The sequence below is a fragment of the Macaca thibetana genome, chromosome 1 (assembly GCF_024542745.1).
Source record: "Macaca thibetana thibetana isolate TM-01 chromosome 1, ASM2454274v1, whole genome shotgun sequence".
NCBI classification, from domain to species: Eukaryota; Metazoa; Chordata; class Mammalia; order Primates; family Cercopithecidae; genus Macaca; species Macaca thibetana.
The window spans coordinates 140,985,211-141,012,796 of record NC_065578.1 but is presented as its reverse complement, the minus strand read 5'-3'; the positions used below and the strand labels follow the sequence as shown (position 1 = coordinate 141,012,796).

The 27,586-nt window shown below is 38.7% G+C and overlaps 1 protein-coding gene and 1 long non-coding RNA gene across 3 annotated transcripts in view; one reads left to right on the top strand and one right to left on the bottom strand.

The window, feature by feature from the left end:
- The window catches only part of MIA3 (MIA SH3 domain ER export factor 3), a 935,339-nt gene that overhangs the window by 259,343 nt on the left and 648,410 nt on the right, over nucleotides 1–27,586 (top strand). The gene's annotated exons all lie outside the window — the stretch shown is intronic.
- The window catches only part of LOC126937790 (uncharacterized), a 216,836-nt gene continuing 211,968 nt past the window's right edge, over nucleotides 22,719–27,586 (bottom strand). For both annotated transcript variants that reach the window (XR_007719850.1, XR_007719849.1), the window contains one exon: nucleotides 22,719–23,301. This is a non-coding gene — a long non-coding RNA (uncharacterized LOC126937790). The remainder of the gene's footprint in view (nucleotides 23,302–27,586) is intronic.

The following is a 27,586-nucleotide window of genomic DNA, read 5'->3' as shown; positions in this document are numbered from 1 at the left end:
CCTGGGTGTAGGGGGTGTATGTGTATGTGTGTGTGTGTGTGTGTGTGTGTGTGTGTGTGTGTGACCACAGAACTAAAAAAATTGAAACTTTCTGATTTAAAATATTTAGAGAAGAAGAAAACATTCCAGATGACACTGAATGCTCAGATCTGACTTTCATTTTTGTCTTGATAAAAAAGAGATATTAATAAAGCCTGATTCCTGAGCCATCCTCTGAACTCTTACTGAGGCCCACAGTGGTGTTTTAAATGGATACATGGTGATATCTTCACAGTTTAAACCAAAAATACAATACCCTTTGTTTACTTTGCCTTGGCATACATTTTGGTTCCCTAGGTTCAGGAATTTACATCCTATAGAATCCCAAAGAAGTGTCTGGGACCACAGGAAATGTCACATCAAAGAGATAAATGATCAATGTCAGGTGCTTACATAAAAATCTTTATCACATGAAAGTGAAACATGGGCTGCTGGGCTTTGGATGAGGTAGATCAGGGTTTGAGGATCACCTCTGCCACAGATCTGCCTTGAAAACTTAAGCTAAGACTTTACCTACCCTGAAATTCTATATCATCTTTTGTAAAAAATAGAAATAATATTACTCAATTTAAAGGACTGCCATGATAATAATTAAATGAACAGACTTAAATGAAATTCTCTGACCCAGGCTCAGCAAATATTGATTTCTTTCCCTTCCTCTTGTCTTCCCTTCATCAGTAGGAGAGAAGCCTATTTGAGTGTCAAAAACTGCCTCAAACCCAAAAAGACAATTCATTAGAAAATGCCCTGGAAATTATAAACTATATCATTGTGTCATGCTAATTAAAAAGTGCCTAAGCTGCCAGTAGGCCCAGGTTGGGTTCAAGTCTACACTTCACAGTTTATTGGATGTGTGACTGTTGGTAATTAATGCACTTAGCCTCAGTTTTCTCCTCTGTACAATGGGATAACAGCCACTATCTCAGATGGTGGTCAATGAAAAGTTTCAATGAAAGAATGTGTATAATGTGCTCAACAAGGTTTTAATCATGCGGTAGCAGGTACTCAAAAGCCATTAGCTAGAAGATCCACCTTTTAACAGTCTTGGTTATGATCTAATTCTACTCTTTCTCTCAGAAGTAATAGGGAAAGTTAAAGGGAAGGTGGAGGAACAAAACAGTTTTAGAGGCCTTGCTCTTGTCTTGGTAACACAGAAGCCCATTCTAAGCACCTACCACCTTCCCTCCACCTCATCCGGCAATACCACCCCTGGAGAGCACAGATTCCACCGTCACCGTGACAATGAACAGGTGGGTGGGGGGAGGCTTCTGAGAGATGTTCAGACACACACACATGCACACACACCAGTTTGGAAACCCAGGACAAAACACCCCAAAGCCCCTCAAAAATGAAAAGAAAAAAAAATTAAGTTTAATCCAGCCAATTTTGGTGAAAAATGTCTGAGTTTCAGAACAATTGTAGAAAAAAGCCTGGGAAGCTACAAAGCACCAGGCAGCACCTCCACACCAAGCGGGTGGCCAAGCCCTGGGTATGCTGTGGAGAATCGGGTCTGCAGGTACTCAGCACCAGGGTGCGTGGTGGTGCTTCTCTTCCCTCTCACCCCATAGCTCTGGGATTCGACAGAAGTATAAATTGAAGGGTGAGAGGTCTTCTTGGGTTTTTGGCAGGGATCTTCCAGTTGTGGTTTGTTTAGTTTTTAAAGATAAAAATAGTAGTGATGTATGTGTATAGGACGTGTATTTGTGTGTAGCGGTAGTAAAAGATGGTGTTGAATCACTTTGAAAGCTTTGCTAAACTAAACATAGTTGACCTTTCCTCTATCCATTCCTAAAACAAAAATGTTCTAATTCAATAATTCTGTCGAGAGGTTTGGACGTAAGTCTTCAGAAAAAGAGTTCAATTCTTTGAGACCTCGATTCATGAGACTCCCCAGGCAGCAGAACCAGTAAAAGAATATCAGCAAAGTCATCTCTATCTCCCCCCAGTTTGTTTAGAAGCAGAAAGTTAAAGTAATCCAGAACTCATCCATGCAGGGCAGGAGCATTCAATCCACAAGAGGCTTGCATGTTACCCATTATGTTACTCATTAATATTTTCCTACTCTCAATACCCTCTTTTCTTTCTTCTTTCCCTGCTTTGCTTTAATCCTCCCTCTGTTTTTGATTCATTTTCTTTCCCCTTTCTCTGCTTCCTATTAGCCTCTATGATATTTGCAGGACTGGTCAGCATAATATTAAGGAAGTTGTTTCTGCCACTGCTCTATTTTAATGCCCTTCCACCAGGGTTCCCTCAGGGGCCCTCCACTGCACCTTCATTGTGATGCTCTTTAGTTGCTGGTGTTTCCCACAGTATAGCAGTGAAGGGGCTCTCTTTGCTGGTGACACACTGTTCTGCCCAGGCTGTTCCCTGCCCCTCTTCCTGTCTCCCTCACCCATGCTCACCTCCATTCTGATGTTCCTGCCTCCCAAGACACCATGGTGGAGAGCAGTGCTTCTCCAACTTAAGCATGCACCAGAATCCTTTGGAAGGCATGTTAAAACTGATTGCTGGACCCCAATCCTCAAGGTTCTATTTCTAAATCTAAGTTAGATCCCAAGAATTTGCTTTTCTAACAAATTCCCAGGTGATATAAAGGTTGCTGGTCCAGGGACCACACTTTGAGAACCACTGGTGGTGAGGAAAGAATGGACATCGGGGCCAACCTCGGCCAACCTTCATTTCTAGTTTAGCTGCTGACCAGCTGAGTGATCCAAACAATTTATTTGCCCCCCTGAGAGGCTTGGTTTTCTCAGTTGTAAAAATATGTTAATAATAACCTTGCAGTACTGTTGTTATATAGGACATTGTCTTTCTAACCTTCTCTGTGAGAATCAGAATTTATTCAATAGGATCAGAAATACTGAGCTCACCTTATCAGCAATCACTAGTTATGCAGGCATTACTGGCCACTAATACCAATGTCATATGGCGACTGCAAATGTGTGGCCTTGGCTCATGTGGGAAACCACTTAAATATACAAACTCTGGATTCTCTCACCTTCCCCTGACACTTAGGTTCCCTATAAATAGATAGTTTAAGTAGATAAGGGAAAAAAGTCACTTTCATCTTCCTGGTTCTCACTCCCCTTCCTCCCTTATTTATGCCTTTCATTCTGGAATCCTGTAGCTAATTCTAAAGGGCATATTTTGTCTTTAGAAGGTACATGCAGGGCTTGCATTCCTGTGCTCAAAAGAGAGTGTGGTCTAATGGGTAGGAAGTGGGTGTGGAAGGAATGGTGGGTTCTATTTAAAGCCTCCCTACTGACTCACGGAGGCATCTAGGGAAATGGCTTAACTTCTCGGGGACTTGGGTTTCCTCTTGTTAAAAGGAGGACAGATAACCCGTTCTTAGCAGGGTGCTTCTGATGACAGAGAAGTTAGTGTTTGAGAAGCACTTGGAGGTGGGGAGCTATCTGATCATATAAATATGGAATCTAGAGATGCACATTCTTTCTCCACCTTCTCACAAGCATTATACAATGATTCTGTCCAGCCAGTTAGGCAGGTCAAGATCCCATCCTGACCTATCTGGAGCTTGCAGATTGGAAACATTTGGGAAAATAAAAAAATTTTAAGCATTCCTGCCAGGCCTACATCTCATCTCCCCTGAGATGTAGGGTAAGGAGAAAGCAGGTGCAGGAGAGTCATGGCCCAGGAGACTGAATACAAGCAGTCTCGGCCTGGCTGTTACCATCTTGAGGTCTTGGGCCAGAGCCTGCCCCACTCTGAGTTTAAAGCTCTGATTATCTCTGACTCTGCTTCCAGCTCGTTAACACCCCAAGGTTCTATAGCCCTGAGTAGTGAAGTCTTTCGGAAGTAAATAGAAAATAGCTCACGGTTCCTACTAAGAGATCACAATTTCACCTGCACTGTCTTTTCCACTTTCCCATGGAGAGGCTCCCATGCATCAGCTATTTACTATTTCAGTTTTTTAATGGAGTTCTTACTTGCCTTGGGCTAGAGACTGAGCTAGAACTGGGAATACAAAAGATAAGACAAGGTCCTGGCCTATTAAAGCACTTACCATTTAGCAAGAGAGACAGCTCCTTGGAGAATGGCAGCACAGAGGAGAGTTAACCCTGACTGAGGGGTTGAAAAGGCCTTCAAAGAATAAAAAGGAAGAAAAAGGAAACTATGGCTTATTGGGAAAATAAATTAAATCACTTATTCACCTATTTTGCCAAGTACAAAGCCAGTTGCTTTACATACATAATGTATTTATCCTGTGAAAATGCTTAACTGGGAGGCCACTAGGCTGCAGAAACTCCAGCACCCGGGGTCTCTTCCTAAGCAAACCAAATCCCAAACTAATGTAAACAGTGAAACAAAGCTTAAGCTTAACCTATCAGAAACCACCAAGTAGCCTCTAACTAGGGACTTTACCAATCAGAAACCACCAACTAATCTCTAACTAGGGACTTTCCATTTTAACCAATCAAATGCCTCCTCTGTCTTTCTTTCACAAACGCCTTATAAAAGTATCCCCTTCGCACCTCTTCAGTGGAGTGCCAAGCCACTTGTGGTCTAATGCTGCCCAAGTCATGAAATGCTGAATGCTCAAACTCAGTAAAATTTTAATGTGCCTAAGTTCATTTTTTAACAATCCTTACATTAATCTTAAGAGGTGGATATTATTTTCCACAATAGAAAGCTAAGAAAAGTTGGGCATGAAGAGAGTAATACATTCCCTTGTGTCCACAGAGTTAGCACATGATGGGGCAGTGATCAGGCCGAGGTGTACTGGATTCTACAGCATTTTCTCCTCAAGATGTGAAACTTTACCTGGACCCTAAATGATCACGAAGACGTCTCCCATCAGAGAATGGGAAGTTTCTCCAGGTAGAGGGAGCTAAAAGGACAAAATCAGAGAGTCTGGATTACACTAGTGGTCACGATGTAAAGGCAGACACAGGCAGTCTCAGGAGATAAGGTGGGAAGACAGGTAACTCCAAATATTCTAGATGCTGTTCCAGGCTGCTGTGCTCTAGGGACTGAGGAGCTATGGAAATGGGAACAACTCGACTTGATTTTTGCCCTCTAAAGCTGCTTCTTTAACAACGTTGTAAAGCAGTGGTGCCCAACATTTTTGGCACCAGGGACAGGTTTGTGGAAGACAATTTTTCCACAGACCAGGTTAGGGGGATGAATGAAGTGCATTACATTTATTGTGCACTTTATTTCTATTATTATTACATTGTAATATATAATGAAATAATTTTACAACTCACCATAATGTATAATCAGTGGAAGCCTTGAGCTTGTTTTTCTGCATTAGATGATCCGATCTGGGGGTGATGGGAGACAGTGACAGATCCTCAGTCATTAGATTCTCATAAGGAGCACACAAACCGGATCCCTTCCATGCACAGTTCACAGTAGGGTCCACGCTTCTATTAGAATCCAATGCCAACACTGATCTGACAGGAGGTGGAGCTCAGGTGGTAATGCCAGCAATGAGGAGCAGCTGCACATACAGATGAAACTTTGCTTGACTGCCCACCTCTCACCTCCTACTGTGAGGCCTGGTTCCTAACAGGCCATCGACTGACACTGGTCCATGGTCCCAGGATTGGAGACCCCTAGTGTAAAGGATGAATTAGAAAAGAGTTTGACTGTGTTCATTCATTTACTCATTTGCAGGCCATGATGAAATGATACTGGGGAAAGGAGACCAGTGAAAAGATGACAGCAGTAGCCCAGAAGAGAGATGACGAGGACATGAGCCAAGCTCTTGCTTCCCTATCTTTGACATTTCATTACATGGAGAAGACCTAGGAAAGCCCAGAGGGCATGTGCTTGGAATTCTAAGAGCTATCAGGAAGCCTAAAGTGACCCTCGAGCCAAGATCCTTGGGGCTACATAATGTACTAGACCAAGCCCTGAAGGTTTGTACATTTTTATGAGAATGCTTCAGAAACAGACCTGGTCCTCAAAGCTTCAAGGCCCAGTGGGGTTCTAATCTCCTTTGGGAAGGAACTAGGGAAGCTTGATTCAAATGTCTCTGGACCCTCCTGAATATATATCCTCTTAACGGAAGAAAGAGTTGTTCTTGCCTAAGCAGGCCTCTAATGCTAGTTAGAAAAAGAGCAGGGTTCTAAGACTTCAACTGCTTGCCTGAAAGGGGAAGAGAATCAGCTGACTCATATACTGGTCCTTTTAGACTGCATGGTTTGAATGATGATGCTCAGGAGAGTTTCCAGCACAACAGACCTCAGGGAAGGCAGGGCTTGAATTCAGGTAGCCCACTGTGGAGTCAGGAAAGCTGTAGGGACAAACTGGAAGTTGGTGACAAAGAGGTGTTTTCACTGGGGTGTAGATCAACACAGGGCCATCCTACAGCCCCAAGGAGTCCAAATGGAGGCCAAGAGGATGTGAAAAGAGTGAGATGGTACACCCGCTTGCTAGAGCTGCACTGACTGTTAGAGTTGCACTGAATCTAAAAGTGATCAGAAAATGGACATGATGGTGTTTCCTGTTCATTTTGAGACCCAAGTAACTGACCTCATCTTCACCTCTATCAAAGAACTCACTTCTCAACTTGACTCTCACCCAGTACCTATTCTTCCTCTCATTACTTAGATGGGCAACAGGGTTAATGCACAGCTCACTAAGAGTTAGATAACCTAGAAGAGTCAGAAGAGTTCTGGTTCCTTCTCTGCCACTTACTAGATCTCTGGCTTAGCCTCATTTGCTTTGTCTTTTTATTACAAAAACAAAGAAACCATAAAATGATGGGTTTAGAAGAACAGACTTCCCTTTAAGTTCTCTTCCAGTTATAACAATCTCTTATTTGTTTCATTCTCCAAGCCTCCCACTCCTTACTGCACTTATTTTAATCTTTTTTTTTTCTCCTTTCTCTGTGTTTTCTTGCTTATGAAATGAGTGTGTGTGAGTAATGTTCATATGCTGATGAACACAGTTGGGTCTTTGTCGTCTGTGATAATGAGAAATGGATCATGTGGATAACTCCAAACTGAAAACACTGTTCAAGTATGTGACTGAGGAACATTCCAGTCTGACTAACAGTCTAATGTTTAGTTAGGGCTGCACTCACTGAGTATCCATTATCTAGTTAGCAGGACGGGCAGAGAGAAGTTAACTGGGTTAACTGGACTAACTTGTGAAGAATAGGGACTGAGGCTGGGATGTGCACATTGGCCGAGTCTCCTCCACTGAGCAGTGGCTTGTTTGTAAATTAGACTATGCTTGGTTTGTGGGATTCATACTACAATGGCCAGTGTTTAGGACATGCCCAGGGATGGGGTGGAGGCTGCAGTAAGAAAAGATAATTGCTAGAGATTTTAGGAGACTGAGGGTCTCAGAACCAGAAGGGTCACAGTACCTTGGGTCAAGAGTGGCTCAGCCAGCAGTGACGAGGGCAAGGCCCCTCCTCTGGACTCTGCTGTCACCTTGATTCACCCTACAGGTGGCTCTGCACTAAGGAAACCCCCTTGGACATTTACCACATGGAATTAGGGGAGCCACTGTGTGCCCATATGCAGCTCTGATTCTGCTGTCTGGCCAGGTCAGCTCTTCTGGAATGAAAATGGGGAAGAGGATGTTTCAAGGCTATTTGTGACGATTGTCCTAGGACTCATGTCCTGCTCTGCTCCCTGGTCACTCCACTAGTGACCTGGTCTCTAACAAGCCCCTCATCCTCAATTACCCCTTATCAGTTGGTGGAGACATGTAGCATGGGTGTCTCAGGTGAGTTTAAATGTCAATTTGAGCTGAGTCAAGATATTATACAAAGCTTGCCGGAGGCCAAGGTGGGCTGATCACTTGAGATCAGGAGAGTTCGAGACCAGCCTGGCCAACATGGTAAAACCCCATCTCTACTAAAAATACAAAAATTAGCCAGGCATGGTGGGGGACACCTGTATTCCAGCTACTCAAGAGGCTGAAGCCAGAGAATCACTTGAACCTGGGAGGCGAAGGTTGCAGTGAGCCTAGATCGTGCCATTGCACTCCAGCCTGGGCTACAGAGAGAGACTTCGTCTCAGAAATATATATATATATATACATGTATATAAAATACAAAGCTTATTCTGTTCAAAACTGGTTGAACATTATAAGACTACAGGTCACGCAATTCTGCATGTTTTATTTTATGATAATATTTTATTTTTATTTTTGGTAGTGGAGGGATCTCACTATTTTGCCCAGGCTGGTCTTGAACTCCTGGCCTCAAGCAATCCTCCCACATTAGCTTCCCAAAATGCTGAGATTATAGGCATGAGCCACCACTCCTGGCCTATACAAACTTTGATTTCTCTTATATTGTAAAGATAACATGATCACCATGTATTTGGAAAACATAGTAGAAGTATACAAAAGAAAATGTAGACTTGCTATGCTGTAACACCCAGAGATAAGCACTATTAATGCTTTGGCTAATTATTTTTATTGTCTTTCTAATAAACAGATAAATAGATGGTAGGTAGGTAGGTAGATAGATAGATAGATAGATAGATAGATAGATAAACATAGATGTCATTGTATATAGTTTCATATTTTACATTTTCTAACAATTTTGTAAGTATGTTCTTGTCATTTAGTTTTTTTAACGTTATATGTTAATGTCTCCATTATAATTTAATTATATCCATGTACAATAATTTATTAAACACTTCTTTATTATTGAGAGAGTGTTTCTAACTCTTCGCTTATCTTATATAATGTAGCAATGAAAACCCTCTTGCATGAATAGTTCTTTGAACTGCTGAGTTTTCCCTCAGGAAGGATCAGGATAAAGGTATACAAAGATTTTTAGGGCTCTTAAATAAATTGTCAAATAGTTTTCTAGATAAGTGGCAACAATTTATACTTCTACTGGCTGTCACAACAGTAAGAACTGTCATGTTTTGTTTTATTTTACTTACTTATTTAGTTTCGAGACAGTCGCACTGTGTCACTCAGGCTGGAGTACAGTGGAGCAATCACGGCTCACTGCAGCCTCTACCCCTTGGGCTCAAGCCATACTCCCACCTCTGCCTCCCAAGAGGCTGGGACTACAGGTGCTTGCCAACATGCCCAGCTAATTTTTGTATTTTTCATAGAGACAGGGTTTCGCCATGTTGCCCCGGCTGGCCTCCAACTCCTTAGTTCAAGTGATCCACCCACCTCGGCCTCCCAAAGTGCTGGCATTACAGGAGTGAGCCACTGCACCTGTCCAAAACCTGTCATGTTTTATAATGTTTGGAACTTTATATATGCAAAAAAAAAAGTGATAACAAAATGTTATTGAAATTTTCTTCAGTTTATTTTGTGTGATTGAAAATGTTGTATATGTTTATAGAATGCTCTATTTATAATCTTTGTCCATTTTTCTTTCCTAGTGAAATATTCTTATTTATTTTTATGAGCTATTCATATGAGAGAGAGATATACATGCATATATATATAAATCCTTTGCTATCTATGCTGCAAATTTTTTTCTACACGTTTTCTGTCTTTTAATTTTGCTGATGATTTGCTGATGATTTCAATATTAAAAAGTTTTAGGCTGGGCACAATGGCTCACGCCTGTAATCCCAGCACTTTGGGAGGCCAAGGCAGGCACATAACCTGAGGTCAGCCTGGCCGACATAGCAAAGCCTCATCTCTACTAGAAGTACAAAAAAATTAACCGGGCACACTGTGTGTGCCTGTAATACCAGATACTCAGGAGTCTGAGGCAGGAGAATTGCTTGAACCTGGGAAGCAGAGGTTGCAGTGAGCCGAGATCTCACCACTGTACTCCAGCCTGGGCAACAGAGTGGGACTCCGTCTGAAAAAACAGAAACAAAAACAAAAAGCAAAAAAGAACTCCTTAAATTTACTTGTATTCAAATCTTTGCTTTTACTTTGTAATTTCTTCCATGCTTTTTTGTTTATAATTCCTTCTCCACTTTGAAGACAGGAGAATATTTATTCATATTTTGAGATGTTTTATTTTTTGTAATTAACTTTATAATTCATCTTGTGTTTATTTTACATGTAGTATGAGGTTAAGATTTAACTGGAGATCATCCCCAAACTGTTTGCCGACTAATCCATTTGTGTGTGGTTTTCCTTATCATGTATTAGATCCCCATACACACCATGGGTGCCTTGGTCAATACCCCAGACTCCCTTTCAGGAATGAAGGACTTGTTTCTCCAGCAGCTAGAAGATAGCTCTCAGCTGCCAGCTCTTTGGGGATTGACTCCACAGGAAAAACAAAAAACAAAAAAAAATCTCCCTGAAAAAAAATCTAAGTGACCTTCTCAGTCCCACAGCTCCCTATGTGGTGTGTGGCCGCAGCCTTTCTTGGGACTGAATCACAGCTCAGCTTCTCCCTGTGCTCAGTTTCACTTCTGTCCTCTCCTTCCATGCTCACCCCAAGCACACTCCCTAATGAATGTCTGATATGGTCTGGCTGTGTGTCCCAACTCAAATCTCATCTTGAATTGTAATCCAAATTGTAATCACTATATGTTGAGGGAGAGACCTCAAGGGAAGTGATTAGATCATGGGGGCAGTTCCCCCATGCTGTTTTCATGATAGTGAGTAAGTTCTCATGACATCCGATGGTTTTATAAAGGGCTTTTCCCCACTTCACTCTTCACTCATTCTCTCTCCTGCCACCCTGTGAAGAGGTGCCTTCTGCCATGATTGTAAGTTTCCTGAGGCCTCCCCAGTCAGGCAGAACTGTGAGTCAATTAAACCTCTTCTCTTTATAAATTACCCAGTCTCGGATAGTTCTTCATAGCCACGTGAGAACTGACTAATACAACGTCCTACAACCTAATCTCCATATCAGAGTCAGCTTCCAGGGAGTACAGCCTATGACATACATAAAGGCCCATGATCTGCAATCCAAAATTTCAAAATTGGTAAAGTTCTGAAAAGCAAATTTTGTTTTCATGAGTTTTGTGCCAACATTCACTTGGGAACAAAATATGACGTGAATCAGTTGGAGATTATTTGTAGTTTTGATGCATCCTACTGACTTTCATTACAGAAATATCAGTATGTTAGCTTATGTAGTACTGGTCCTAACCCCACTGGGTTCTGAGGTCTATGAAGTATTCAGTAATATTTAGGATATGACCAGATTACCTTTCTGAAATTCAAATTTTAAATTTGCAAACATATATAACCCCAAGAATTTAAGACAAAAGACAGTGGGCCTATATGGGATGTATTTTGAAATTTACCTTGATTTATATGCTGTTTTGATGGCAAAATCATTAAGCATTTAAAAATCTCATAAGTTAAGGCTTCTCCCCTAGCATTGCTATTCTTTTGCAAAATACTTTTTGTTATTCCTACCTGTTTACTCTTTGAGATGAACTTCAGAATCATTTTACCAAATTATCTCCCCAATTGAGATTTCCCTTGAAATACTACTATGCCTAAAAGCTAATCCAGGGAACATTAATATCTTTAAAGTATTTATCTCATCTAAGAATATGGTAAGTCTATCTCTTTGTTGATGTTGACTTTTACAGCTCTAGGTGAGTTTTAAAACTTCTTCACAAAAGCTCCGCATGTATTTCATTAGAGTTATTGCAATGACCTAGATTTTTGTTGTTATTCTGAAAGAAACTATGAATGCTTTTTACCTACTAATTATCCTAATTGATTATTATTTGCTTATAGAAAAAATAATCCTTTCATAATTTTACTTTTTATTGCCTCGCTTCTGAAATTACATTAATTCTAAGAGCCTTTCAGTTGAATTATCTTGATTTTTCTTTGTATTTCATTATGTCATCTGCAAATAATGATATTTTGTCCTCTTTTAAACTATTCATGCATCCTCTTTCCATTTTACACCACATCGTGCTGGACAGTATGTTCGTTGGTAAGAATGTGAAATAATGATGGCAGTGGCAGAAATTCTGGTCAGCTTCCCAGTTTTAATTGGGATTGTCCCTAGTGCTCCACTATTAAGCATTGTGCTGGCTGGTGTTTTATGATGCTTATTTTTAATCATCTATAGAAATATTCTGTTCTTAGTTTTCTAGGGGTTTCTTTTTCATCTGTAAGAAATATGTTGCATCGTATCCTATATTTTTTGACATTTGTTGAAATTACCATATGTTTGTCTCCTTTGAAATATGGCTATGATGCAATTTATTCATACATTCCCTAATATTAAAAACATTCTTAAACTTTACGATATCCTTTATTTCATTGTAGTGGGTAAGTTTCACTTATTCTTCATAGAAATATAGATTTTTACATACATATTTATAATTGAGACCAGTCTATAGTGATTAACTGCTCTCAAATGTGAGAGCAGATGTTATCATCTGGGGAACAATTTTAAAATGAAGATTACATAATCCAGTAGCCACAACAGCAGAGAAAGATGAATTTGATTCCCAAACAGTTTTAATTTTCTAATAGAAAATAATGCTCTGTAGTTAAAATAAAAATAGTCATGTGTTAACAAATTGACAGGAGATCAATTTCATATTCTACAAAGTGCTCAAGAAATCAATTATGAAAAGAGAAACAATCTAATAGTAAAGTGAACAGTGGTTATGAACAGGCATTTTACAGAAACAAAATTATAAATGAGCAATATAATTTGGAACAATGCCCACCTCTTTGATAATTAAAGACCTACAATTCAAAACTCTAATAGGTATTGTTTTATGCCTATCAAACATAGCAAAGTTCCCCAAATTTGACGATGATACCCAGTCCTGGCAAGAGTATGGGGAAATGGGAATTCCTATTCCTTGTTTCCAGAGAAGGGTTTGGCAATAGTTATCAAATTAAAATCTATGTCCATTAGGTCCAGCAATTCTGCAGCTAATAATTTACAGTATGGATTTATTCACCAAATATACATAGAAAGTACAAAACTAAGTCAAAACAACTGTTATATCCACTAATAGAAAACTGATTGAATAAATTAAGACATACTTATTTGATGGATAGTATGTTGCTATGAAAAAGAATAGATAGATCTGTGTGTACTGATATGAAAAATTTCAAATATAAATGATTAAGTCAAGGAAAGCAAATTGCAGAAGAGTAAGCATATTCTGACCCTTTTTGTAGATATGTTGAATGTTCAACAAATATAGATGCTGGTAATGTGCATCTTTTTTATTCTTCATACTACACTCTTAGCTAGGAAATAGGTATAAGAATAAGACAGTAAGGCCAGGCACGGTGGCTCACGCCACCATGTAATCCCAGCACTTGGGGAGGCCAAGGCGGGCGGATCACTTAGGGTCAGGAGTTCGAGACCAGCCTGGCCAATACAGTGACACCCCACCTCTACTAAAAGTACAAAAACATTAGCCGGGCATGGTGGTGGGTGCCTCTAATCCCAGCTACTCAGGAGGTCGAGGCAGAAGAGAACTGCTTTAACTCAGGAGTTGGAGGTTGCAGTGAGCCAAGATACTGCCATTGCACTCCATCCTGGGCAACAAGAGTGAGACTTTGTCTCAAAAAAAAAAAAAAAAAAAAAAAAAAAATAATAAGATCGTGAGAAGGAAGGAGGTCAAGGACACTTTTTATTGTGTACTCTCTGCACTGTCTGAATCTTCTGTATTACCTCCACTAAAATGTAATATCAACAAAGGTTTTCTGACATTTTTAAAGTTTGTTTGCTTCTAAGTACTTTTTAATATTAAATTTATAATAAAAATTTAATATCATATTCCCAGGTTCCACCCTTAATGATTCAAAAGGTGAGATGTGGAACCCAGGAAACTGACATTTTTACAAATATTCCCAGAAAATTCAGCGTAGGTGGTTGGGAAACACACTGAAAATCTCAGTTCTGTAGCTATGCTATTTTGCTTTATCTCATTCAAATATGACTACCAAGATGAAGCCAGCATAATACCTGTCCTTGATTTTCTATGATATGGAAAAGTTACATAGCATATGAATTATCAATGTCTTGACAATATGGAAAAAATACCAATAAAATAAGAGGCTTTGTAGAAATAATGCATTGATACCTTACTTATTTTCTTCAAAAGCTAATTTTATAGTCTTCTACTTATTTTTTAATCACATTGAGTCAATTACGTTTTCATCCCAAAGTACCCAGATTTTCAAACAAATGCCATAGTTCAACAAATAAATCTCTACAATTTTCTTCTCTAACATATCTGTTATATAACCCCTTTCTGATTTCTCAGTTTTATTTATGAATACCCCTTTCATTTTTCCTTTATTATCCTCTATTTTGTAAGTGTTTCTAAAGAAGTTAGCCCTTTAACTTTTTGATTAGCACTAATTATTCTGTTCCTGTTGCCTATTTAATATCTGCTTTTATCTTTATTATTTCTTTCCATTTCTATTTTAATTAAATTAGTTTTATTGTTTTTTGCAATTTAAAACAGTCATTTTCACCCTTTTCTACATAATTCTAAAAGCATGTAAAGTACTAAATGTTACTGTAAGTATAATCCTAGCCACATATCATAATTTTCTAAGTAAGTCTCTTAATATGATTTCATGGTCTTTAGCAATAATTGTACTTTTCTTTTAGCATAGTGGTTAACAAATTTTAAATAAATTGTCATGTAACTGTTCCACGTAACTGTGGCTCACACCTATAATGCCAGCACTTTGGGAGACCAGTACAAGAAAATCACTTGATGCTAGAAGCTCAAGACCAGCCTGAGCAACAAAGAGAGACTCTCATCTTTACGGAACAAACAAACAAACAAGCAAAAATTAGCGGGGTGTAGCGGCGTGTATGCTTGTGGTCCCAGCTACTCCGGAGGCTGACTTGAGAAGATCACCTGAGTCCTAACCCAGAGTTTGAGGCTGCAGTGAGCTTTGATCATGTTGCTATGCTCCATTCTAGGCCACAGAGCAAAACACTGTCTCTTAAAACTGAAAGAAGAAATTATCATGTGATTTAATGTTTTTGTTTAAATTTTAATGGTTAATATCTGAGGAAAATGCAAAGTTGTTAGAAAATATAATTATGCTACATCTGTGTTTTGAAATTTATTGAGATTTTCTTCATGTATTTAATCTGTATGTATTTTAAATGTATATTCTATTTATTAATAGATATGTATTAACTCATTCTTGTCAAATAGTATTTATTAGTTTAATTCTGTTAAGTTATATTGTCAATCTATCTTTGTCTTTGATTTTTGGCTACCTAATGTTTCAAAGTATGAGAGGCATGTGGTAAATTTTCCTACAACAATTTTACTTCAATTCATTTCCATGTCCTCTCTATGTTCTCTAATCTTAGGTGTCTCTTTTGTTTTTCAGGTAAATTTTAGAGGCTTTAACTTATTAAAATACATGCCTGGGTTTACTTAGGCACCTTGTTTTATTCATGTAGTCATTTAGCAAATATTCAGTACTCACTCTGTATCAGTATCAGCTGGCAGAGCCATGTGCTAGAGTTCTGGCCAGTAAGGTGTAGGCAGAAGTCCACTGGAGTGACTGCTTCTTTTTTTTTTTTTTTTTTGAGAAGGAGTTTGGCTCTGTTGCCCAGGCTGGAGTGCAGTGGTGCAATCCCGGCTCACTGCAACCCCTGCCTCCAGAGTTCAAGCAATTCTCCTGCCTCAGCCTCCCTAGTAGCTGGGATTACAGGTGCCCACCACCATGCCCGGCTAATTTTTGTATTTTAGTAAAGATGGGGTTCCACCATGTTGGCCAGGCTGGTCTCAAATTCCTGACCTCAAGTGACCTGCCCACCTCAGCCTTCCAAAATGCTGGGATTACAGGCGTTATCTACCGTGCTGGCCCTTTCTTCTTTCTTCTTATTGGATGCAGTCAGCTGGCTGGAGCTATAGCAGTCACTTTGTAAGCGTGAGGAAAGGACCAAGACTTGTAGTTATACCTTCCACCATTATTTACTTACTGAAACAGCATAAATAAGTATCTACCTCTGGAATTCCTCTTATCAGAGAAAACTAAATTTCTATTGATTGAAGCTACTGTTAGTTGGCTATTGTGTACTTGCAACTGAATACATTTTTAATTAATCTATGTCTTTACTTCTGTACCTCAAATTTTCAAAAATATATTTGAAACTACACACTTAATTATTAGGTTGGTGCAAAAGTAATTGCGGTTTCTACTATTACTTTTAATGCTGTTTTGCGGTTACTTTTTTAAATATAAAAATCAAGTACCCTGCAATAACTCCATAGGTAATAAAAGAAATTAGAGTACTTTAAACTCTACTGCCTCCCTTCCCATTTTCCAATGTTTATAATATTTGTAAAATCAAAATTTTATTTTGATTGAATTTTTACTTTAAATATCTTTTTCATATCACTTTCCATTCAAGTTATAAACCATAACTATAACAATTATTTAGAATTAACATTTTGTGTTCAATGTTATCAGTTTACACTAAAGTTTTTTCAGAGTTCAATTTGTTCACTCTTGGATAAAAGCTTTTCACCCATCTTTTGGGCACCTGACAGATGTCTTCAGGCATTTTTCCTAAAGGATACAAGAGTGCTATTTCTCTTTTAAATCCTTCGCTAATTAAAAATGCCTTTCTTTTGCCTTTAAACATGAATAACACGTAAGACAACAACATCTTGTTAAAACTGTAGAATTCTTGAGTTAACATATTGCATTAAAAACTCCAGATTTCAAAAACTATCTTATGAAGTTTTTATGTAGTATTATGAAGAAAAACCTGTGAGCAGTATAGTTTTTTTCCTTGCTAAAGTACGTGTTTAAAATTATTTCTGAAGAAGTGTAAGAATGTAACACTCTATCAGCAGTTTATCCTGGAAGATGTTTAGCCCCTTGGATCACAGCTCAAATGATCATCATGATGGATGGTGATGGTGACGATGACATTGGGAGTAACAGTGGTAGTAATAGTGATGACGATGAAGACAATTTTAGCTCAGGAAAGTTTTCTTCTATATATCTTTTCTTATTTCTTCTTTTCTCTTGGTTTATTTCTCCTGAATATTCCCTGTTTAAAATTGGTTTCTGTTCTCCGTATCAACTTTCTCTCTCTGTTTTTTAAACCTATTGCCTTAGCATTTATAGAAAGATGTAGCTTGCCTTTTACGTCATTGACTTGATTTTCTGTGGTATCTATTCTCCTATTCATTACCTTCAAGGTACCTTTTAATTCTGTTATTCTATTTGTAAGTTACCAGAATTCTCTTATTGTCCTTATAAAATCCTTTTAGATATCTACTGGCTTTCCAGAGAGCCAGTATTATCTCATCTCTCCACTCTTGTCCCATAAGTCCATGCTTCCTCATTTTCATTGAGAAATACAGAGAACATCATCAAGTTTATTTTTCTTCACTTATTTTATTTTTTTCTGAAAATGTTATTTTAGTTTTTTTGTTTTCTTCTAACTTTTATTTTGGATTCAGGGAGTACCTGTGCAGGTTTGTTACATGAGTAATTTGCATGTGGCTGGGGTTTGATGTACAACTGATTTTGTCATCCAGGTATAGAGCCAATAGGAAGTTTTTCAATCCTCATGCTCCACCTACCCTCCATCTTCAAGTAGGCTACAGTGTCTATTGTTCTCATCTTTATGTTCATGTGCACTTGACGTTTAGCTACTACTTATAAGTGAGAACATGCAGTATTTGGTATTCTGTTCCTGTGTTAATTCACTTAGATCATGGCCTCTAGTGTCTTCCACGTTGTTGCAAAGGACATAATTTTGTTCTTTTCATGACTGTGTAGTATTCCATGGCATATATGCACTACCTTTTCTTTATCCAGTCCACCATTGATGGGTATCTAGGTTGATTCCATGTCTTTGCTGTTGTGAATTGTGCTACAATGAACATATGCACGCATGTGTCTTTATAGTAGAACAATTTATATTCCTTTGGGTATGTATCTGGAATGGGACTGCTGGATCCAATGGTAGTTCTGTCTTAAGTTCTTTGAGAAATCTACAAACTGCTTTCCACAGTGGCTGAACTAATTTACATTCCCAGCAGGATGTGTATGTGTTGCCGTTTCTCCACAACCTCTCAAACATCTGTTTTCGTTTGTTTTGTTTTGTTTTGTTTTGTTTTGTTTTTCTGAGTCAGAGTCTCACTTCATCGCCCAGACTGGCATGCAGTGGCATTATCATGGCTCATTGCAGCCTCCACCTCTCAGACTCCAGCAATCTTCCTGCCTCAGCCTCCCAAGTAGCTAGGACAATAGGTGCATGTCACCCCATCCAGCTAATATTTTTAATTTTTTTTCTAGAGATGTAGTGTCCCTGTGTTGCCCAAGCTGGTCTCAAACTTCTGGGCTCAAGTAATCCTCCTGACTTGGCCTCTCAAAATGCTGGGATTACAGGGGTGAGCCACTGTGCCTAGCCAGTTTTTTTTTTTTTAAACTTTTTAATCATAGCCGTTCTGACTGGTGTGAGATAGTATCTTATTGTTTTGATTTGAATTTAACTAATGATTATTGATGTTAAGCATTTTTTCATATGCTTGTTGACTGTGTATATGTCTTCTTTTGAGAAGTATCTGTTTATATCTTCTGCCATTTTTTAATAATTGTTGTTGATTATTGATTTATTTAAGTTCCTTATAGATTCTGGTGATTAGACCTTTGCAAGCATGTTTAAAGCTGCCCATTTGCTTGTTTAAAATGCAAGTATTTTCTCCCATTCTGTAGGCTGTTTGGCATGTCTCTTGGACAATACAGACGGCTGAAATACCAGACTATTTTTATTGGTTTCATGTTGTTATCTTTCTGTTTGCTCATCCTTGAGTAATTTGAGTTGAGTCGAGGACCTGTTTTGCCATTGAGTATTTCTTAATGTGTTATTCTTTCCAGAAATTAGCAAATAATTGACTGATAGCCTTAATTTCTGGTTATGGTCACTTGGCATCTGAATTATCATGGCTGCTTCAGTAGAAAAGTAGAATGAAGTTAATCAGGTACAGATTTCTTACTGCCATCCTAAAAAGAAATGCTGCCTTTTCTTTTACTAAAAGAGAGAGATTTTCTATTTCATGAACTCCATGGATTTTAAATGCATCTGATAGTGATTTCAAAAATAAATGAGGAAGTTTGATTACTGGTGCATTTACTTAACATGCATGCAGTAGGGAAGCAATACAGTAGTATGGTTAAAAGTATAGGTTTGAAGATGAGTTGGGTACCTTTCCACAGTGTGACCTCAGGAGACCCACATCTGTGAGTCTCAGTTTCCTCATGCACAAAATGGCACTAATAATATCTACCTCACAGAGCTAACAGGAAAATTAAATAATATTCTATATATTCTATGCAACATATCACTAACATATGTTAGGTATTGTTAATACAGAATCTAATACATGACAAGTATTCAATAAATAGTAGCAACTATAAATATTTTCTTAGTAGCATAATATTTTGTAAAATCTGCTGTTTTCCATTCCTTTTTCTTTTCATTTTCTTTTTCTTTTCTCTCTCTTCTTTTTTTTTTTTTTTTTTTTTTTTTTTTTTTGAGACAGGGTCTCACTCTGTTGCTCAGGCTAGAGTGCAGTGGCATGATCTCAGCTCACTGCAGCCTCCATTTCCCAGGCTCAATTGATCCTTTCACCTCACCCTCCCAAGTTGCTGGGACTACAGGTACATACTACCATGCCCACCTAATTTTTGTATTTTTTGTAGAGAAAGGATTTCACCATCTTGCCCATGCTTCTCTCAAGCTCCTGGGCTCAAGCAATCTGCCTGCCTTGGCTTTGCAAAGTGTTGGGATTAGCCCCTTTTTCATTCTAAGTAAATCATCTGTAATAATTTATTTGGAGTACCTAGTAATAAAATTTCTAAATAAATACCATTCCACTTTTAAAAACATTTAATTAGTTTCAATCGCATTAAAATACATGATTACCGGTCCATTGCTAGCCATTGATCAATTTGATCAAGTAAATAAGAATCCTGAAGTATTTCAAGAACTGTGGGATGTGCTCAGTGAAAACATAAGTTTGACTCAATTTTACATACTGATAAATAACTCAAGAGTTTCATGATAAAGTCTTTTCCCAGACTAAGAAAGACAAAAATATTATCCAGAATTTACTTTCATTTTCATCAGGTGAAAACTACTTTCACTGTGGACATTTTTATCCAACTTAGGTTCACAGAAGGAATGTTTTCAGTCGGTTACAAATATCAAAATGAATTGTCATCTGCTGGCAGGGAAATAAAGAACCAGAGACATGGGGGCTGAGAAAAATCCAGAAAGCACCACTTGCTTTTATCTGGCTAGTTCACAACATAAACTTGACCCAAGCTACCACCAAAGTTTGAAATGTTTTTCACATGGAAAAATTAGAAATAATTTTAATTACGATTTGCTTTGTAATTAAATTGATTCCTTTAGAACTTCGTGGAAAATTTTTATATTGAAAATCTCTGCCAGGTGCAGTGGCTCATGCCTGTAATCCCAGCACTTTGGGAGTCCGAGACGGGTGGATCACTTGAAGCCCGGAGTTCGAGACCAGCCTGGCCAACATGGCAAAACCCCATCTCTACTAAAAATACAAAAATTAATTGGGTATGGTGGCAGGTGCCTGTAATCCCAGCTACTTGGGAGGCTGAGGCAGGATAATTGCTTGAACTGGGAGGCAGAGGTTGCAGTGACCCGAGATCACGCCATTGTGCTCCAGCCTGGGTGACAGAGCAAGACTTCGTCTCAAAAAAAAATAAAAATAAAAAAGAAGGAAGGAAGGAAGGAAGGAGAAAGAAAAGAAAGGAAGAAAGGAAGAAAGGAAGGAAGGAAGGAAGGAAGGAAGGAAGGAAGGAAGGAAGGAAGGAAGGAAGGAAGGAAGGAAGGAGAAAGAAAAGAAAAGAAGGAAGGAAGGAAGGAAGGAAGGAAGGAAGGAAGGAAGGAAGGAAGGAAGGAAAAAGAAAGAGAAAGAAAGAAAAAGAAAGAAAGAAAAAAGAAAGAAAGAAAGAAAGAAAGAAAGAAAGAAAGAAAGAAAGAAAGAAAAAGAAAGAAAGAGAAAGAAAGAAAGAAAGAAAGAAAGAAAGAAAGAAAGAAAGAAAGAAAGAAAGAAAGAAAGAAAGAAAGAAAGAAAGAAAGAAAGAAAGAAAGAAAGAAAAGAGAGGAAAATCTCTACAGATGAGTTTCCCATAGTCGCTGAGTTCCGAATTATAGCCGGACAGGACTGGAGGGAATTTAATGCCTTATGCTGTTTCCCTTTGATAAGCAGCCCCTGCAGGCAGCCTGAGGGATCTCCAATTCCTAAAGCCACAGGTGTTCTCATCTATTCTAGAGGAGCTGCAGGAGCATGATGAATTAAAATGGTTTCACTTTTGCTCAAGGGAGCCACCTACTGTGTCACTTTCACATTGTCCAGATCCAACCCAGGTAAAGATAGGCCTTTTGGGGGAGCTAGGGGTATGATATTTTTAATAATTCAAAATTCTTAGAATATTAAATGTGTCCACGACTTTAAGAAAGGGGTTCTTTCTATCTGCAGTATAATTTCTAAAAAAAAGATTTGACTAGATATATAAATACCAGAAGGCACTAGTAATTAAAAATCTAGCCAAGATAAAGTGTCTTTTGAACGATTTTATAAATCAATGCACTGGGGAGAAGGAGGAGAGGAAAGCCATCCAAAATGGGCCATATCCTTCCATTTCATCAGAATCAGTTCTACTGCTGAGACCCTGATATGTAATATTTATCCTGATATTTGGAAAATGGTATGTTGTGTTTGAAGACCACCCTCCAGGCAGTCTGAAACTCCAGACTGGAGGCTCAGCTCAAACCAACCATCACAAACTATATGACTGCACAAATCAATTTCTCTCTCTTAACCTCAGTTCAAACATCTTAAATGTGGGTGCAATAGACTAAATCAGAGGCCTCAGAACTTCCTGTTTAATATGGCTAGAACACAAGTATATGAAAAGAGATAAAACTGGATTGGCCCCAGAGCACTTCTGAGGAACCCCAGGGCTCTGCGGGACTCAGTTTGCAAACCACTAGATCAAGGGATTTCACAGACATTCTCCAGCTCTAATAGTCTATGATTCAACATCGAAAATATTAAAAAAAAAAAAAAAAAACCCAAGAACCATATGTCTCCATCTATATAATATGTCCCTGAGGTTCAGCTCTATGAAAATTGGTCCAAGTTGCATCACTAGAAGAAGATGAGAAAAAGAAAATAACGAAAAAAGAAAAATTGGCTTTGCTCTAATGAACTCAAACAGGAGCTGGTTAGTATTTCTGAACCTTTGCCAGGGCTCCAGCCTCCCCTCTAAAAAAGTACACGTGGGGAACACAGAGCCCCATCAGATGAAAAGAGATGGAGTGCACAAGAGGACTTTCCAAAAGAAAGGCTCTTCTCCTGGAACTCTGCAGGATCCGTTTGCACTACTGGACATTTCTGACACTGGAGAGAAAAAAGCTTAGCAGGAACCCTTTGTCCTCATAACAGTTTTCCCCCGTTTGTTGCTTTGTGAACTAATGTAAATCAAATAAAGCAATGTACTCAAACCACAGTGGACCTGAGTATATAAATGAGGAACAGATGGTGACTAAGTATATAGTGTCATTTCTATTTTGTGAGGGTAATGGATCACAAAACTCTATAGTCCACATGGCAGGAGTGGTCACAGCCGCCCCTCATACTCTTCTTCTAAACGTGCTCTCCAAAACTCCTTCCCTTCTCATCTCCCACTTAGTTCTGGGAAATGGAGAAAAACGTGTAATAGTTAATGATAGAAAGAGCCACTGACCTAAATACATAGTGGTCATTTATTATGCATGGCTTCTGATCAAGGGATTAGAGAGTTTTCATTGAATCTTTATTTTCAGCCACTCAAGTTCCATTTCTGTTGCTTTATTTAGTTTTGACAAAGACCGTTTCTATATTTACACTTAACATGCCTAGTTTCCCTAAACATTCAAGGATACCATTAACCCTCACTGGAGGGCTCTTTGATAATGGCAGGTATAATTTCTGTATTAGTTTTCTGTTTTTGCATAACAAATCACCCCTCCCCCAAAAAAAGAACAACTTAGTGGCTTAAACAATAAGCATACATTATCTCGCACAGTTTCTGTAGGGTCAGGAATTTGGAAGCGGGGTAATTTTGGCTTGAAGTCTCTGATGAGATTGCAGTCAGGATGTCAGCCAGAACTCCAGTCATCTGAAGGCTCATCTGGGGTGGGAGAATCTGCTTCCAAGATGGCTCACTCACACAGTTGTTGGCAAGAAAACTAGGTTTCTCACTAGAATTGACAGGAGGCCTTCATGCCTTACCACATGGACCTCTGAATATGGCTGCCTGAGTGTCCTCACAACAGGGAAGTCAGTGTCTCCTACAGTGAATGATCTGAGAGAGAGAGAGAGAGAGTGAGAGTGAGAGAGAGCGAGAAGGATGCCATATGATGTTGATGACCTAGTCTCATAAATCACACAACATCACTCCGAGTATATTCTATTTATCAGAATTAAGCCACTAAAGCTGAACCCATGCTTAAGGGTAAGGGAATTAGATTCCACGTGTTTTAGGGGAGACACACCAAAGAATTTGCAGACACATTTTAAAACCACCAAATCTTAGGATGGCCCAGAATCTGAAAATGGAAACTTTGAAAAAGTAATGCAAGGATAGCGATTCAAATGTCAAAAAGATTTTCCGCAGGTTTTTGTTGCTTGGCAGTGTGGGGGAGCCAGAGGTCACCTCCAAACCCTTTTTAACTCTTAGTGGGCTCTATGGCTTGACCTAGGAGCCAAATCGACATCAAGTAGATTAACAAGAAAAAAATCATACAAACTTTATTAATTTTACATGTACATGGGGATTTTCACAAGAGTGAAAATTGAAGTGGCCAGAGCAAGATGCTTTTATACTTTTTAGACAAAAACCAATAAACTTGGGAGGACAAAGAGGATCTGGCTAGGGGCAGTAAATTTCTTCAGGGTTCACTAGGAGATATATGAGGGGTGGAGAAGTAGTGAAAGATAAGGGCTACCTTGGTAAGTATGTTTATTATGGTTCATTGCAGCCCCCAGTTCCCAATCTCTGTGATAACGTACCCTGGTACAGGGAGGGGGTCCCTTCCAGAGGAATCTCTGTGACTTGCTGTCTGCTGGAAGAGAGAGGTCAGCTTGCCCTTCCTGAAACTACAATTTCTTCAATGTTTTTAACTCAAAATAATCAATACACCAACTCAGCATATTTTGGGATAGCGCATCCTTCACTTCTTCAGCACTGGCACAACACACATCAGTATTGGTTTACAGATCATTAATTACTTGATAATAAGATTAGAATCAGAGGATCTTTAATCTAAATGTTAGAAAGAAGGAGTACTTAACATCACAGATATCTCTTAACAAATTACAGATATCTCTGTCATGATCTTGTCAAGTAATGTGGAAAATGGTTTAATTCATAGAGATTTTCAGGAACGCATCTGAAGTATACAAGAAATTGACTTTGGAATTTCTCTGCTGTGAAGATGCAAGGAAGTCAAAGATTAAATAAACAAAGATGATGATAAACATAGATGATAATGAAAATGTTAATGCTTCTAACTCAGTTGATGATAAAGAAGATAAAGAAATTGAAGTGATTCTTAGGTGACTACAGTGATGTATTTGGAAGTACTTCCATGATTTTGCCAAATTTTACAACAACTCTTGGAAAAAAGGAGTGACAATGATTGTGCCATTTTTATTTTGTGTTGAGGATAGAAGGGAGAGAGTGAAGCTTGATATTCATATACCAAAACCAAAAGTTAATTCTTGCTGAAAGTAAAAAGTAAAAAATCAGTCAGACTACATTTACCGGCAGAGAGATAAATAACCAACTTACTTGTGTATTTTTATTTTTTTCATTTCCAATGGGTTATTTCAGCATCACACAAATATAGCAACTTCCCCATTCCCCCCAAAATGTAAAAGGTTTTCTGACAGAGTCAATAACATTTACACTTATGAAACAAACTATTTAGGTTAGTGCAAAAGTAATTGAGATTTTTGCAATTGAGGTTTTGCAATCAATGGCTTTTAAGGTGACCCCCGGATAATTCCTCTGTGTATTTAAGTTTGCAATTAAATTTAGGTTGGTGCAAAAGTAATTGCGGTTTTTGCCATTACTTTTAGTTGCAAAAACCTCAATTACTTTTACACCAACCTAATATTGTTAAGTTCCACTGATAAAGAAGCAGAGGCTTGTATAAAAACTTTCCAAATAAATATTTCTCATTCTAACAAGCGATGGGGTGTGCTTAATTAAATGAATAATCAGAAAACAGAATAAATCGTGGCTGACATCTTTAAAGGTTGCATTCTGGCATTTGTTTCTTGATGGGGCCATTCATCTATTCCTTCTTGAGCTGTCTAGCTAGAGAACTCTGTATTTCAGCAGGGAGTGACAGTTCTCCCACCTGTACCTCTTATTTGCCTCCTATTCAAATAAACAAAACGTATTTTAGATACTGGTATATATTTTGCTTGGGACAGGTTTCTACCCCTAAGTTACAAGCAGACTTAGCAACTACTAGGGAAGAAGGCGGCTGTGGTGTTTGGAGTTGCGTGGTTGTAGAAAATTTTGTGAATGGAAGAGACTCTTTTACAAAGCTTGTTGTCTAGATAGCCTTGCTCTTTCAAGTATGGTCATGGAAACTGTGAGTCATGTAGACAGAAGTCTCAGGTGGTGTCACAGACCTATGGAATCAGAATCAATGACCTATGGAATCAGAATCAATGCCTTTTAAGGTGACCCCCGGATAATTCCTCTGTGTATTTAAGTTTGGTAAGCACTGCTCTGCAGAACTCAAGCCAAAAATATTTGCATTCTGGATAAACAAGAAAGCTTTACACAGAGGCTAGTCCCATCCACTGTCTTCCTCTCATCTGGTTACACTACAAATCTCACCCTAGACTCAGACTGCAGAAGAAAATTGCTGGATGCCAAATGTTCACCTCCTTGTAGCTCATTTCCATGTGCACAGGAACTTGAGCTATCTCACCCGGCTGTCAGAACCAGCAGGTCCAGTGTTCAGGTAAGGGTTCCTAGCAGGGGTTTGCAAATAAAATCATTCACACAGACTAATCCTGGTTGGAGGGAAACGCACAAGGCCTAAGGTAAATCAAGGTACAGAAAGTGGGGGCCCAATGTACACATATGTAGCCCTGTTAGCTTTCCCGGGCTTGCTCAACTTTCTTCCTCTTCATTGATTTATACATGATCAGGATGACAACTTACAAATATATGCACAAAGAACCAGTGCCTCCATACTGAACAGGAGAAAATGATAATACTGCTGTTCCAAAACTGAAATACTCCATTTGGAACTGAATCGCTTTCAGAGTCATATTCTCACACCCAAAAATAGCAAACACTCTTGACACTCAAATATTTGAAAAAAAAAAAAAAAAAAAACACCATAATTACTAGCTCATGAGAAAAAAATACAAATTTCGTATAGTTCTCAGTAGACTTGGAGACTCTTCCTTTCTTATACAATGTTCCATGACTGCCACAAGGCCTGTTAGATACTTGGGGTATTATCACCCTCTCCATTTTACAGGTAAGGAGAAAGGCCCTGCACTGCTCCCCTTTGTGACAAGCCTTCCATTGTGACAGCTATCAAGGGACAGAACTACAACTACATCCAGGCTCCATGATTCCAACACAACGTTGTTTTCTCCTCTACACATGGTGTGACTATAGGAAATGGTCACTTTTCACTTTGAAAGACTGCTGAAGGCCAATCATATGAGACTATGCCATTGCATAGTGATTTGGAAACTACAGTAAATATAGCCCCACCACTATATTACTGCTCAAGATGCATCCATCCATTTTCTTTTTTTTAATTTTTGTGATAAGAAGACTTAAAATGAGATCTACCCACTTAACAAATTGTGTACAATATACTGTGGTTAATCATTGGTGCTATGTTACAAAGCAGATCTATAGAGCTTATTTATCTTGCTTGACTGAAACTTCATTCCTGTCAATTAGTACCTCCCATTTTCCCTGCCCCCAGCCCCTGGGAACCACTATTTTACTTTTTGATTCTATGAATTTGACTATTTTAGACACCTCTTATAAGTGGAATCATGCACTATTTGTTTTTCTGTGAGTGGCTTATTTCATTTAACATCATGTCCTCAAGGTTCATCTGTGTTGTGGCATATTACAGAATTTCCTTCTTTTTTAAGGCTGAATAATATGCCATTTTATGTATATACAACATTGTATTTATCCATTCATCTATCAATGGACATTTAGGATGTTTCCACATCTTAGGTATTGGGACTAGACTAGTGTTACAATGAACATGAGTGCTAATATTTTTCTAAGATCCTAACTTTAATTCCTTTGGGTAAATACCCAGAAATAGGATTGCTGGATCATAGATCATATGGTAATTCTTTTTTTTTTTTTAAGAGACAGAGTCGGCCGGGCGCGGTGGCTCAAGCCTGTAATCCCCGCACTTTGGGAGGCCGAGACGGGCGGATCACGAGGTCAGGAGATCGAGACCATCCTGGCTAACACAGTGAAACCCCCTCTCTACTAAAAAATACAAAAAACTAGCTGGGCAAGGTGGCGGGCGCCTGTAGTCCCAGCTACTCCGGAGGCTGAGGCAGGAGAATGGCGT